This window comes from Prionailurus viverrinus, chromosome X (assembly GCF_022837055.1).
Source record: "Prionailurus viverrinus isolate Anna chromosome X, UM_Priviv_1.0, whole genome shotgun sequence".
Classification (NCBI taxonomy): Eukaryota; Metazoa; Chordata; class Mammalia; order Carnivora; family Felidae; genus Prionailurus; species Prionailurus viverrinus.
Window position 1 is genome coordinate 72,779,379 of NC_062579.1, and position 15,465 is coordinate 72,794,843.

A 15,465-nucleotide genomic window follows, 5' to 3' on the forward strand; every position below is an offset into this window, starting at 1 on the left:
ACAAATTCCTGAACACCCACACTCTTCCAAAACTCAATCAGGAGGAAATAGAAAGCTTGAACAGACCCATAACCAGCAAAGAAATTGAATTGGTTATCAAAAATCTCCCAACAAATAAGAGTCCCGGACCAGATGGCTTCCCAGGGGAGTTCTACCAGACATTTAAAGCAGAGATAATACCTATCCTTCTCAAGCTATTCCAAGAAATAGAAAGGGAAGGAAAACATCCAGACTCATTCTATGAAGCCAGTATTACTTTGATTCCTAAACCAGACAGAGACCCAGTAAAAAAAGAGAACTACAGGCCAATATCCCTGATGAATATGGATGCAAAAATTCTCAATAAGATACTATCAAATCGAATTCAACAGCATATAAAAAGAATTATTCACCATGATCAAGTGGGATTCATTCCTGGGATACAGGGCTGGTTCAACATTCGCAAATCAATCAATGTGATACATCACATTAACAAAAAAAAAAAAAAAGAGAAGAACCATATGATCCTGTCAATCGATGCAGAAAAGGCCTTCGACAAAATCCAGCACCCTTTCTTAATAAAAACCCTTGAGAAAGTCGGGATAGAAGGAACATACTTAAAGATCATAAAAGCCATTTATGAAAAGCCCACAGCTAACATCATCCTCAATGGGGAAAAACTGAGAGCTTTTTCCCTGAGATCAGGAACACGACAAGGATGCCCACTCTCACCGCTGTTGTTTAACATAGTGCTGGAAGTTCTAGCATCAGCACACAGACAACAAAAGGAAATCAAAGGCATCAAAATTGGCAAAGATGAAGTCAAGCTTTCGCTTTTTGCAGATGACATGATATTATACATGGAAAATCCGATAGACTCCACCAAAAGTCTGCTAGAACTGATACAGGAATTCAGCAAAGTTGCAGGATACAAAATCAATAGACAGAAATCAGTTGCATTCTTATACACTAACAATGAAGCAACAGAAAGACAAATAAAGAAACTGATCCCATTCACAATTGCACCAAGAAGCATAAAATACCTAGGAATAAATCTAACCAAAGATGTAAAGGATCTGTATGCTGAAAACTATAGAAAGCTTATGAAGGAAATTGAAGAAGATTTAAAGAAATGGAAAGATATTCCCTGCTCATGGATTGGAAAAATAAATATTGTCAAAATGTCAATACTACCCAAAGCTATCTACACATTCAATGCAATCCCAATCAAAATTGCACCAGCATTCTTCTCGAAACTAGAACAAGCAATCCTAAAATTCATATGGAACCACAAAAGGCCCCAAATAGCCAAAGGAATTTTGAAGAAGAAGACCAAAGCAGGAGGCATCACAATCCCAGACTCTAGCCTCTACTACAAAGCTGTCATCATCAAGACAGCATGGTATTGGCACAAAAACAGACACATAGACCAATGGAATAGAACAGAAACCCCAGAACAAGACCCACAAACGTATGGCCAACTCATCTTTGACAAAGCAGGAAAGAACATCCAAGGGAAAAAAGACAGCCTCTTTAACAAATGGTGCTGGGAGAACTGGACAGCAACATGCAGAAGGTTGAAACTAGACCACTTTCTCACACCATTCACAAAAATAAACTCAAAATGGATCAGGGACCTAAATGTGAGACAGGAAACCATCAAAACCTTAGAGGAGAAAGCAGGAAAAGACCTCTCTGACCTCAGCCGTAGCAATCTCTTACTCGACACATCCCCAAAGGCAAGGGAATTAAAAGCAAAAGTGAATTACTGGGACCTTATGAAGATAAAAAGCTTCTGCACAGCAAAGGAAACAACCAACAAAACTAAAAGACAACCAACAGAATGGGAAAAGATATTCGCAAATTACATATCGGACAAAGGGCTAGTATCCAAAATCTATAAAGAGCTCACCAAACTCCACACCCGAAAAACAAATAACCCAGTGAAGAAATGGGCAGAAAACATGAATAGACACTTCTCTAAAGAAGACATCCGGATGGCCAACAGGCACATAAAAAGATGTTCAGCGTCGCTCCTTATCAGGGAAATACAAATCAAAACCACACTCAGGTATCACCTCACGCCAGTCAGAGTGGCCAAAATGAACAAATCAGGAGACTATAGATGCTGGAGAGGATGTGGAGAAACGGGAACCCTCTTGCACTGTTGGTGGGAATGCAAATTGGTGCAACTGCTCTGGAAAGCAGTGTGGAGGTTCCTCAGAAAATTAAAAATAGACCTACCCTATGACCCAGCAATAGCACTGCCAGGAATTTATCCAAGGGATACAGGAGTACTGATGCATAGGGGCACTTGTACCCCAATGTTCATAGCAGCACTCTCAACAATAGCCAAATTATGGAAAGAGCCTAAATGTCCATCAACTGATGAATGGATAAAGAAATTGTGGTTTATATACACAATGGAATTCTACGTGGCAATGAGAAAGAATGAAATATGACCTTTTGTAGCAACGTGGATGGAACTGGAGAGTGTGATGCTAAGTGAAATAAGCCATACAGAGAAAGACAGATACCATATGGTTTCATTCTTATGTGGATCCTGAGAAACTTAACAGGAACCCATGGGGGAGAGGAAGGAAAAAAAAAAAGAGGTTAGAACGGGAGAGAGCCAAAGCATAAGAGACTGTTAAAAACTGAGAACAAACTGAGGGTTGATGGGGGGTGGGAGGGAGGAGAGGGTGGGTGATAGGTATTGAGGAGGGCACCTTTTGGGATGAGCACTGGGTGTTGTATGGAAACCAATTTGTCAATAAATTTCATAAAAAAAAAAAGAATGATTCAAGTAATAAAAAAATGAAAAAAAAAAACTTTAGATATTGATATACACAGCGTCTTTCAAGGTTGCATATAGGCATCCAGTAATCACTATTTTATTCTAGTAACCATTAATTGCCTATATTTACATTTTCAATGCATAATATACAGGTTTTATAATTAATTTTTTCTTATAATATCTGTTCTCATATACATTAACATATAATTTCATATTTGTTAACTAATGAAAATATAGACTTGTATTTGTATTTAATTTCTTTTTAGTAATTCAATGATGAATTAGGTTTTTAAAAATATCTAATCCTTCATTAGAAAGTTTGACAAGTACTTCACTAAATTCAATGCGTGGAGCAAATTCTCAGTATTAGGAACAATGATGATGATGACCATGGTGTCATTTCTTATGTAACTACAATGGAAGCCCAGTGAAAATGTAACTGTAGTTATCCTCATACTTCAAATAGGAAAACTTAGATTCAGGAAAGTTAAATAACTGGTTCAGTGTCATACAACTAAGTGATAAAAGTCAAGAATCACACCTAGGTCTGTCTGTCTGATTTTCAAATCCATTACCAGTATGGTGCCTTCCCTTTATACACATACATGCATATATAATGCCAAACCTATAGAACATTTGCAAGTATAGAGGTATAGGCCAAAATTTTTTTCCTCCTAAACCACTGGAGAGTAAGTTGCCAGCATGATGGTTCATCAGCCTGAATATTTTATTTTTTATTTACTACAATAAAGGGCATTCTCCTATATAACCACAATATAACCATCAAAATCAGGAAATTAACATTGCTATATCACAGCCACCTATTTTTCAGATCTCAAATCAAGTCTCCCCATTTTCCCAGAAATATCCTTCACAGTAAAAGGATCCAATTAATAACCACACACTGCATTTGGTTTTCATACCAGTTTAAGTTTTTTCACTAAACAGTTCCTGAAGCTTTACTTTCATGACAATTATAACATTAAAGATTGTAGGCCAGTATTTTTTAATTTTTTATTCAAGTATAATTAACATATAGTGTTACATTAGTTTCAGGTGTACAATGTAACATTTCAACAATTCTGTACATTACTCAGTGCTCAGCACATTAAGTGTACTCTTAATCCCTTTTATCTACTTCACCTGTTCACTCATCCACCACCCTTTTGGCAACACCAGTTAATTCTCAATATTTAAGAATCTGGGTTTGTTTGTTTTTTGTCTCTTTGTTTATTAATTCATTTGTTTTGTTTCTTAAATTCCACATGTGAGTAAAATCATATGGTTATTTGTCTTTCTCTGACTGACCTATGGTACTTGGCATTATACCTTCTAGATCCACCCATGTTGTTATAAATGGCAAGATTTCTTTATTTTTATGGCGGAGTAACATTCCATTCTGGATATGGAGTCAGTGTTGCCATTTTCTTTGGGTAAATACCCAATGGTGGAATTACTGGGTCATATGTTAATTCTATTTTTAATTTTTTAAGGAATCTTCATAGTGTTTTGTACAGTGGCTCCACCATCTTGAATTTCCACCAACAGAGCATGATAGTTCTTTTCTCTCCACATTCTCACCAACATTTGTCATTTCTTATCTTTTTTATTTTAACCATTTTGACAGGTGTGAGATGATATTTTATTGTGGTTTTAATTGGCAGTTCCCTGATGATGAGTGATGTTGACCATATTTTCATGTGTCTGTTGGCCATCTATGTATCTTGTTTGGAAAATTATCTTTCCATGTCTTCTGCCCATTTTTAATTGAGCATTTTTAATTTTTAATTTATTTGTTTTGCTTGTGTTAACTTGTATGTTCTTTGTATGTTTGGGATACTAGCCCCTTAATGGATATATCGTTTGCGAATATCTTCTCCCATTCAGTGGGCTGTCTTTTTTTGTTGGTTGGTAGTTTCATTCACTGTGCAAAATCTTTTTATTTTAGTGTAGCCCCAATAGTTTAACTTTGCTTTTGTTTCCCTTGCCCCAGAAGACATGTCTAGAAAGATGTTTCTACAACTGATATCAAAGAGATTACTTCCTATGTTTTCTTCTCTGAATTTTATAGTTACCTGTCTCACATTTAGGACTTTAGTCCATTTTGAGTTTATTTTTGTGTATGGTGTAACAAAGTCGTCAAGTTTCATTCTTTTCCATGTAGCTGTCCAGTTTTGCCAACACACTCTGTTGAAGAGACAGTTTTTTTTACATTATATATTCTTGTCTCCTTTGTCATAAATTAATTGAGCATACAATTGTATATTTATTTCTGGGTTCTCTGTTCTGTTACATTGATCTTTGTGTCTATTTTTGTGCTTCTACCATACAGATTTGATTACTACAGATTTGTAGTATATCTTGAAATCTGGAACTGTGATACCTCCAGCTCTTTCTCAATATTGCTATCGCTATTCAGAGCCTTTGTGGATCAATACAATTTTAGAATTATTTGTTCTAGTTCTTTGAAAAATGGTGTTGATATTTTGATAGAAATTGCATTAAACTGTAGATCGTTTTGGGTAATATGGAAATTTTAACAATATTAATTCTCACAATCCATGAGCATGAAACATCTGTCCATTTGTTTGTGTCATGTTCAATTCTCTCATCAACGATTTATAGTTTTCAGCATGCAGGTTTTTCTCCTCGCTTAAATTCATTGCTTGCCATTTTATTATTTTTGATGCAATTGTAAATGGGATTGTTTTCTCAATTTATTTTTCTGCTACCTCATTATTAGTGTATAGAAATGCAACAGATCTCTGTATATTTATTTTGTATCCTGTTACTTTACTGAATTTATTTATCAGTTCTAGTCATTTTTAGAGTCTTTATTATTTTCTATATAGAATATCATGCTATCTGCAAATAGTGAAAGCTTTACTTCTTCCTTACCAATTTGGTTCTGTTTATTCCTTTTTCTGGTCTGATTGCTGTGGCTAGGACTTTAAGTACTATGTTTAATAAAAGTAGTAAGATTAAACATCCTTGTCTTTCTCCCGATCTTACAAGGAGAAGCTCATAGGCTTTCACCATCGAGTATGATGTTATCTGTGGATTTTTCATTTCTGGCCTTTATTATTTTGAGGTATGTTCCCTCTAAACCACTTTGTTGAAACTTTTTATCATGACTAAGTGTACCCTGTCAAATGCTTTTTCTGCATCTATTGAGATGATCATGTGGTTTTGATCTTTTCTCTTGTTAATGTAATGAATCACACTGATTGATTTACAAATATTGAACCACCTTCACATTCCAGGAATAAGTCTGACTTGATCATGGTAAATGGTTTTTTAATGTATTATTAAATTGGTTTCCTAATATTTTATGCAGGATTTTTGCATCTATATTTATTAGAGATATTGGCCTGTAGTCTTCTTTGCTTGTAGTGTCTTCATCTGGCTTTGGTATCAGGGTAGTGCTGGCACCATAAAATGAATTTGGAAGCTCTCCTTTCTCTTCTAATTTTTGGAAGACCTAGAGACAGTTAGGTGTTGATGCTTCTTTGAATTTTGGTAGAATTCATATTTGAAGCCATCTGGTCCAGGACATTTGTTTGTTGGGAGTTTTTTAATTACTGATTCAATTTCATTGCTAGTAATTGGTCTGTTCAAATTTTCTATTTATTTCTTCCTGATTCAGTTTTGGGATGTTAGATGTTTTTAGGAATTTACCCATTTTTGTCTAGGTTGTTCAATTTGTTAGCATATAACTTTTCATAATATTCTCCTACAATCCTTTCTTATTTCTGTAGTGTTGATTGTTATTTCTCCTCCTACATTTCTGATTTTATTGAGTCCTGTCTCTCTTTTCTTATGAGCCTGCCTAAGGTTTATCAATTTTTTTATCTTTTAAGAAACCACCTCCTGGTTTCATTGATCTATTAATTTTTTAGTGTCTACTTCATTTATTTTTGTTCTAGTCTTCATTATTTTCATCCTTCTACTGGATTTTACCTTTGTTCTTTTTCTAGTTACTTTAAGTGTAAGGTTAAGTTGTTTATTTGAAAATTGTCTTACATTGGGATGCCTATGTGGCTCAGTCAATTAAACATCCAACTCTTGATTTTGGCTCAGGTAATGATCTCATGGCTCCTGAGTTCAAGTCCCACATCAGGTTCCACACTAATAGTGTGGAGCCTGCTTGGAATTCTTTCTCTCTACCTCTCTCTCTGCCCCTCCCCAACTTGTGCACTTGCTCTCTCTCTCTCTCTCTCTCACACACACACACACACACACACACACACACTGAATGAATGAATGAATGAATGAAAAAGAAATTTTTCTTGCTTCTTCAGTTAGGCCTGTATTGCTATAATCTTTCCTCTTAGAACAACTTTTGCTGCATCCCAAAGATTTTGGACCATTATGTTTTCATTTTCACTTGTCTCAATGTATTTTTTTAAATTTTCTTTTTGATTTCTGGGTTGACTCATTCATTGTTTAATAGCATGCTATTTACCTTCCATATATTTGTGTTCTTTCCAGATTTTTTCTTGTGGTTGACTTTTAGTTTTACAGCATTGTGGTCAAAATATGTATGATATGAGTTAAATCTTTTTGAATTTGTTGACTTGTTGTGTGGCCTAACATGTGATCTATTTTGAAGAATGTCCCATGTACTTCAAAAGAATGTGTATTCCACTGATTTTGGATGGAATGTATCTGCTAGGTCCATCTGGTCCAACGTGTCATTCAAAGCCATATATATATATATATATATATATATATATATATAATTTTTTATTATTTTTTAAATTTTTTAACATTTATTTATTATTGAGAGACAGAGCATGAGCATGGGAAGAACACAGAGAGGGGGAGACATAGAATCTGAAGCAGGCTCCAGGCTCTGAGCTGTCAGCACAGAGCCCAATGTGGGGCTCAAACTCACAAACCACGAGATCATGACCTGAGCTGAAGTCGGACACTTAACCAACTGAGCCACCCAGACACCCCTATATTTATTTTTATTTTTTGTCTAGATGATCTACCTATTGATACAAGAAGACTGTTAACGTCTCTTGCTATTGTATTACTACTGAATTCTTCCTTCATGTCTGTTAATTGTTACCTTATGTATTTGAGTGCTCCAAGTTAGGTGCAAAATATTTAAAAGTTTTATATCTTCTCATTGGATTGTTCCCTTTATGACTATTTAGTGTCCTTCTTTGTCTCCTGCTACAGTCTGCTTTAAAGTCTATTTTGTCTAATATAAGTATTGCTAACCCAGCTTTCTTTTCACTTCTATTTGCATTATATGTGCTTTTCCATCACTTCACTTTCCATCTGCATGTGTCTTTAAATCTGAAATGAGTCTTTTGTAGGCAGCATACAGATGGGTCTCTTTATTTTATTATTCATTCTGTCACCCTATGTCTTTTGATTGGAACATTTAATCCATCTATTGTCAAAGTAATTCTTGATAAGCATGTACTTATTTTCATTTTGTTCCTTGTTTTACAGTGCTTTTTGTAGTGTCTCTCTGTTCCTTTCTTCTCTTCTTCTCTTCCCTTGTGTTTTGACGACTTTCTTTAGTGATATGCTTGAGTTCCTTTACCCTTATTTTTTTGCATATATATTACAGGTTTTTGATCTGTGGTTACAATTAGGTTTGTATATAATATCCTACACTTATAGCAGTCTATATTAGATTTGAGGTCACTTAAGTTTAAACCCATTTTAAAGGCACTAAACTTTTAACGCCTCCCACATTTTATGAACATAATGTTACACTTTATATTATTTTATTTTATGTATCTCTTAATTGATTTTTATAGATATAATTTCTTTCTTGTTTTACCTAGGTACTGGTTTTCTAAATGATTAATCTACTGTATTTTTTTAATTTTTTAAATTTTATTTTTTTGAGAGAGAGAGAGAGAGAGGGAAAGTACAAGTAGGGGAGGGACAGAGAGAGAGGGAGACACAGAATCTGAAGCAGGCTCCAGGCTCTGAGCTGTCAGCACACAGCCCGATGTGGGGCTCAAACCCACGAACTGTGAGATCATGACCTGAGCTGAAATTGGATGCTTAACTGACTGAGTCACTCAGGCACCCCTAATCTACTGTCTGTTTTGTATTTGCATGTACCTGTTGCATTTTTTTTTCCTTTTCTAATTTTCTTACTATTAGTGATGGCCTTCCTTTGCCACTCAAAGAACTCCCTTTAACATTACTTATAAGGCTGGTTTAATGGTGATGAATTCCTTTAAATGATGCTTATTTTATCTTTTAAATTTGGCTTATTTAAAATAAAATAAGAGGAAACTCTTTATCTCTCCTTCTATTCTGAATAATAGCCTTGCTGGATATAATATTCTTGGTTGCAGCTTTTTTCCTTTCAGCACTTTGAATATATCATGCCACTTGCACCTGACCTGTAAAGTTCCTGCTAGGAAATATGCTGATAGCCTTATGGGGTTTCCCTTGTATGTAACTGCTTTCTTGTGCTGCCTGTAAAATTCCCTTGTGTGTAACCACTTTCTTGTGCAACTTTGCCATTTCAGTTATATGCACCTTGTTGAGGACCTCCTTGTGCTGATTTTGTTAGGAGATCTCTGTGCCTTCTGAATCTGAATGTCTGTTTCCTTCCCTGGATTTGAGACATTTTCAGCTATTATTTAGAATATTAATTTTTTTTCTCAAGTTAACATGTATCATTTTCTAGGATAGATTATACATTAAGCCACAAAATAAGTTTTAGCACATTCAAGAAGATGGAAATCATAGCAAGTGTCTTCTCTGACCTCAATGGCATGAAACTAAAGATCAATATGAAGAGGAAAAATTGAAAATTTATGAACACACATAAATTAAATAATACTATCCTGAACAACCCAATAGATCAAACAAGAAATTAAAGGGAAAATTAAAAAGTTTTTGAGACATAAAAAATGGAAACAACATATCAGAATCAATGGGATACAACAAAATCCCAGAGACAAAAACACATCAAGAAGAAAGAAAGATCCCAAGTAAACAACTTAACTCTATGCCTTATAGAACTAGAGAAAGAAGAACGAGCTGGGCTCAACATTAGTGTAAGAAAGGAAATAATAAAGATTATAACAGAAATTGATGAAATAACAACATAAAACAATAGAAAAGAGTTACCAAACTAATAATTTGTTCTTTGAAAAGATAAAATTTGGCAAACCCTTAGCTAGACTAACCAAGAACAAAGAGAAGGGACCCAAATCAATAAAATTATAAGTGAAAAAGTAGACATCACAACTGATATCACAGAAATTAATATGATCATAACAGACTACTATGGATAACTATATGCCAACAAATTGGGTAATCTAGAAGAAATAAAAAAAATCTTAGAGACCTACAACTTACCAAGACTGGGGAGAAATAAAAAATCTGAATAAACCAATTACTGGTAAGGAAATTAAATCAGTATGTAAAAATCTCCAATGAAGAAAAGCCCAGGACTATATGGCTTCATTGATAAATTATACCAAACCTTTAAACAAAAATTAACTTCAATCTTCAAACTCTTCCAAAAAATTAAAGGGAAGTGAACACTCTCAAACTAATTTTACAAGACCACCATTACCCTGATACCAAAACTAGAAAAGGACATTACTAAAAAAGAAAACCACAGGCCAATATATCTGATGAGTATATATGGAAAAATTCTCAGTTAAATACTAGAATACTGAATCCAGCAGCACATTAATGGATCATTCCATGATTAAGGGGGATATATCCCTGGGATACAAGGACAGTTCAAGGTAAGCAAATAAATCAATGTGATATCACATTAAGATAATGAAATAAAATAATCATATAATCATCTCAATAGATAGAGAAAAAGCATTTGACAAAATTCAAAGTCACTTCATGGTAAAAACTCAACAAATGAAGATTAGAAGGAACACATCTCAACATAATAAAGGCAATATATGAAAAACCCACAGCTAACTCATATTCAATGGTAAAAGGATGAAAGCTTTTCTTCTAGGGTCATGAACAAGACAAGGGTGCCCACTCTCGCCACACTTATACAAAATTGTACTGAAAGCCCTAGGGAGAGAAATTAGGGAAGAAAAACGAATAAAAAAGTATCAGAATTAGAAAAGAAGTATGATCGATTCCTTGATTTCTCTTTCTGCTGCTTCATTATCGGACGAGAGAAATGCAGTTGATTTCTGTACACTGATTTTCTATCCTACAACTTTGTAGAATTCGTGTATCAGCTCTAGCAGTTTTTAGGGGGAGTCTTTCAGGTTTTCCATGTAGAGTATCATGTCATCTGCGAAGTGAATGACTTCTTCTTTGCCAATATGTATGCATTCGATTTCTTTCTGTTGTCTGATTGCTGAGGCTATGACTTCCAGTACTATGTTGAAGAACAGTGGTGAGAGTGGATACCCCTGTCTTGTTCCTGACCTTAGGGGGAAAGCTTTCAGTTTTTTCCCGTTGATAATATTAGCTGTGTTTCTTTCACATATGGCTTTTATAATGTTGAAGTATATTCCCTCTATCCCTACTTTCTTGAGGCTTTTAATCAAGAATAGATGCTATATTTTGTCAAAATTTTTTTTCTGCATCTATTGACAGGATCATATGTGGAGTTATTTCTAGAGAATATATTGTAAGTCCTGGAGGGTGAATTGGACAATATCTGAAACATCAGCAATGTTCTGGTCTCAAGGCTGTCGAACATGATATCATTATGAGATACAGGACCCCATGATCCCCCCAGAGGACAGATACAAAATCTTCTGTAACTCCCTGATACTCCTTGAAACTGCATTTACTCCCTTCATGCCTTCACATAGCCACCAGGTGCATGTCTGGTTAATGTCTGAAGATCCTTTCATTTTCTTTCCATGCTTTGATATCCTTTGATATTCATATTTGAGAAAATATAAAATAAAGGCTATGTGCAGTCTGCTGCTGCTGGTGCTCTCTCTCAGAAGTAGTCCTGCATGTCTGCTCAGTCTTGTGTCTGGGAACTTTATCTTCAGTGGGCAGCCACAATCATATGGTTCTTATTTCTTCTTTTATTAATATGGTGCATCACGTTGATCAATTTGCAAATATTGGACTAGTCCTACAGCCAGGAATAAATCTCACTGAATCATGGTGAATAATTCTTTCAATGTACTGTTGAATTCGACTTGCAAGTATCTTACTGAAAATTTTTGCATTCAGTTTCGTCTGGGATGTTGGCCTGTAATTCTCCTTCAAAGTGTGATCTTTATCTGGTTTTGAAATCAAGGTAATGCTGGCCTCATAAAATGAATTGGGAATCTTTCCTTCCATTTCTATTTTTTTGGAACACTTTGACAGGAATGGGTATTAACTCTTTTTTAAATGTCTAGAATTCCCCTGGGAATCCATCTGGCCCAGGACACTTTTTTGTTTAGATATTTTTTATTACTGATTCAATACTTTTATGGTTATGGGTCTGTTCAAATTTTCTATTTCTTCCTGTTTGAGTTTTAGTAGTGCATGAGTTTCCAGGAACTTGTCCATTTCTTCCATATTTCCCAGTTTGCTTGGAAATGTTTTATAATATTTGAAAATGAAATATGAAAATGCTTCACAACATTCTAATTGTTTATGTTTCTATGGTGTTGGTTGTGATCTCTCTTCTTTCATTTGTGATTTTATCTATTTGGGTCCTTCTTTTTTTCTTTTTGATAAGTCTGGTTAGGGGGTATCAGTTTTGTGTATTGTTTTAATTAGAATCATGATTTAGTTTAATTAATATGTTCTGCTGGGTTTTTTGTTTCTATATGGTTTATTGCTGCTCTAATATTTATTTTCTTTTTTATTATTTTTTTTCTTTTACATCCAAATTAATTAGCATATAGTGCAAAATGATTTCAGGAGTAGATTCCCTAATGCTCCCTACCCACTTAGCCCATCCCCCCTCACAAACCCCTCCTGTACCACTCTGTTTGTTATCCATATTTAAGAGTCTCTTATGTTTTGTCCCCCTCCCTGGTTTTATATTATTTTTGCTTCCCTTCCCTTATGTTCATCTGTTCTGTGTCTTAAAGTCCTCATATGAGTGAAGTCATATGATATTTGTATTTCTTTCACTGACTAATTTCGCTTAGCATAATACCCTCTAGTTCCATCCACATAGTTGCAAATGGCAAGATTTCATTCTTTTTGATTGGTGAGTAATATTCCATTGTATATATGTACCACATCTTCTTTATCCATTCATCCATCAATGGACATTTGGGCTATTACTAATACTTTGGCTATTGTTGATAGTTCTGCTATAAACGTTGGGATGCATGTGTCTTTTTGAAACAGCATACCTGTATCCTTTGGATAAATACCTAGTAGTGCAATTGCTGGGTCGTAGGGTAGTTCTATTTTTAATTTTTTGAGGATCCTCCATACTGTTTTCCAGAGGGGCTGCACCAGCTTGCATTCCCATCAGCAATGCAAAAAAGATCCTCTTTCACTGCATCCTCGCCAACATCTCTTGTTGCCTGCGTTGTTAATGTTAGCCATTCTGACAGGTGTCAGGAGGTATCTCATGGTGGTTTTGATTTGTATTTCCCTGATGATGAGTGATCTGGAGCATTGTTTCATGTGCCAGTTGACCATCTGGATGTCTTCTTTGGAGAACTGTCTATTCATGTCTTTTGCCCATTTCTTCACTGGATTCTTTGTTTTTTGGGGGTTGAGATTGATAAGTTCTTTACATATTTTGGATACTAACCCTTTATCTGATATGTCATTTGCAAATATCTTCTCCCATTCTGTCAGTTGCCTTTTAGTTTTTCTGATTGTTTCCTTCACTGTGCAGAAGCTTTTTATTTTGATGAGGTCCCAGTAGTTCATTTTTGCTTTTGTTTCCCTTGCCTCCAGAGATGTGTTGAGTAAGAAGTTGTTGCAGCCAAGATCAAAGAGGTTTTTGCCTGCTTTCTCCTCGAGGATTTTGATGGCTTCCTGTCTTACATTTAGGTCTTTCATCCATTTGGAGTTTACTTTTGTGTATGGTGTAAGAAAGTGGTCCAGGTTCATTCTTCTGCATGTCACTGTCCAGTTTTCCCAGCACCTCTTGCTGAAGAGACTGTCTTTATTCCATTGGATATTCCTTCCTGTTTTGTGAAAGATTAGTTAGCCATATGTTTGTGGGTCCATTTCTGGGTTCTCTTTTCGGTTCCATTGATCTGAGAGTCTGTTCTTGTGCCAGTACCATACTGTCTTGATGATTACAACTTTGTAGTATTCTGATGTAATCTTTATTATTTCCCTTCTTCTGGTAGATTTAGGCTTTATTTACTGTTCTTTTTCTAGCCACTTTAGGTATAATGTTAGATTGTGTATTTGGAATGATTATGCCTTCTTGGTATAAGCCTGAATTGCAATGTACTGTCCTTTTAGGACTGATTTTGCTATGTCCCAAAGGGTTTGGACCGTCGTGTTTTCATTTTCATTTTATTTCATGTGTTTTTTATTTCTTCTTTAATTTCCAGTTTAATCCATTCGTTTTTAGTACAGTATTCTTTTTTAATGTTTATTTATTTATAGTTTAGACAGAGAGGAAGATAGAGAAAAGAGGGGGAGAGGGAAGGGGAGGGGCAGAGAAACAGGGAGACAGAAAATCTGAAGCAGGCTCCATGCTGTCAGCATAGAGCCAAATGCGGGGCTTAAACTTACAAACTGTGAGATCATGACCTGAGCCGAAGTCAGACGCTTAACATACTGAGCCACCCTGGTGCCTGGATGTTCTTTAACCTCCATGTATTTGAGGGCTTTCCAAATTTTTTTCTTGTGGTTGACTTAAAGTTTCATAGTGTTGTGATCTGAAAATATGCATGGTCTTAATCCTTTTGTACCTGTTTAGGGCTGATTTGTGACCCAGTATGTGATCTATTGTGAAGAATGTTCCATGTGCACTCAAGAAGAATATGTATTCTGCTGCTTTAGGATGAAATATTCTGAATATATCTGTTAAGTTCATCTGGTCCTGTATGTCATTAAAATCCATTGTTTCCTTGTTGATTTTATGTTTAGATTATCTATCCAATGTTGTAAGTAGAATATTAAAGTCCTCTACCATTATGGTATTATTATCAATGAGTTTCTTTATGTTTGTGATGTTTCTATATGTTTATATATTTGGGTTCCTTCATGTTTGGGGCATAAATATTTATAATTGTTAGATCTCCTTGATCTATGGGCCCTTTAATTATTATATAATGCCCTTCTTCATCTTTTTTTACAGTCATTGTTTTAAAACCTAGTCTGATACACTGGCTTTATTTTGACATCCATTAGCATGATAGATGTTTCTCCATCCCTTCACCTTCAATCTGCAGGTGTCTTTAGGTCTAAAATGAGTCTCATGTATGTAGAATGTAGATGCATTTTGTTTGTTTGTTTTTTTTATCAAATCTGATACCCTATACATTTTTATTGGATTATTTAGTCCATTCACAATCATAGCAATTATTGAAAGATATAAATTTAGTGCTTCTGTGTTTCCTGTAAAGTTGGTGTTACTGGTGATGGTTTCTGGACTTTGTAGTCTTTGTTGCTTTGGTCAGCTTTTTTCTCTCCACTCAAAGTGTCCCCTTTAAAATTTCTTGCAGAGGTAGGGGTTCCTGGGTGGCTCAGTTGGTTAAGTAACTGACTTCATCACAGGTCAGGATCTCACAGTTCGTGGGTTTGAGCCCTTCATTGGGCTCTGTGCT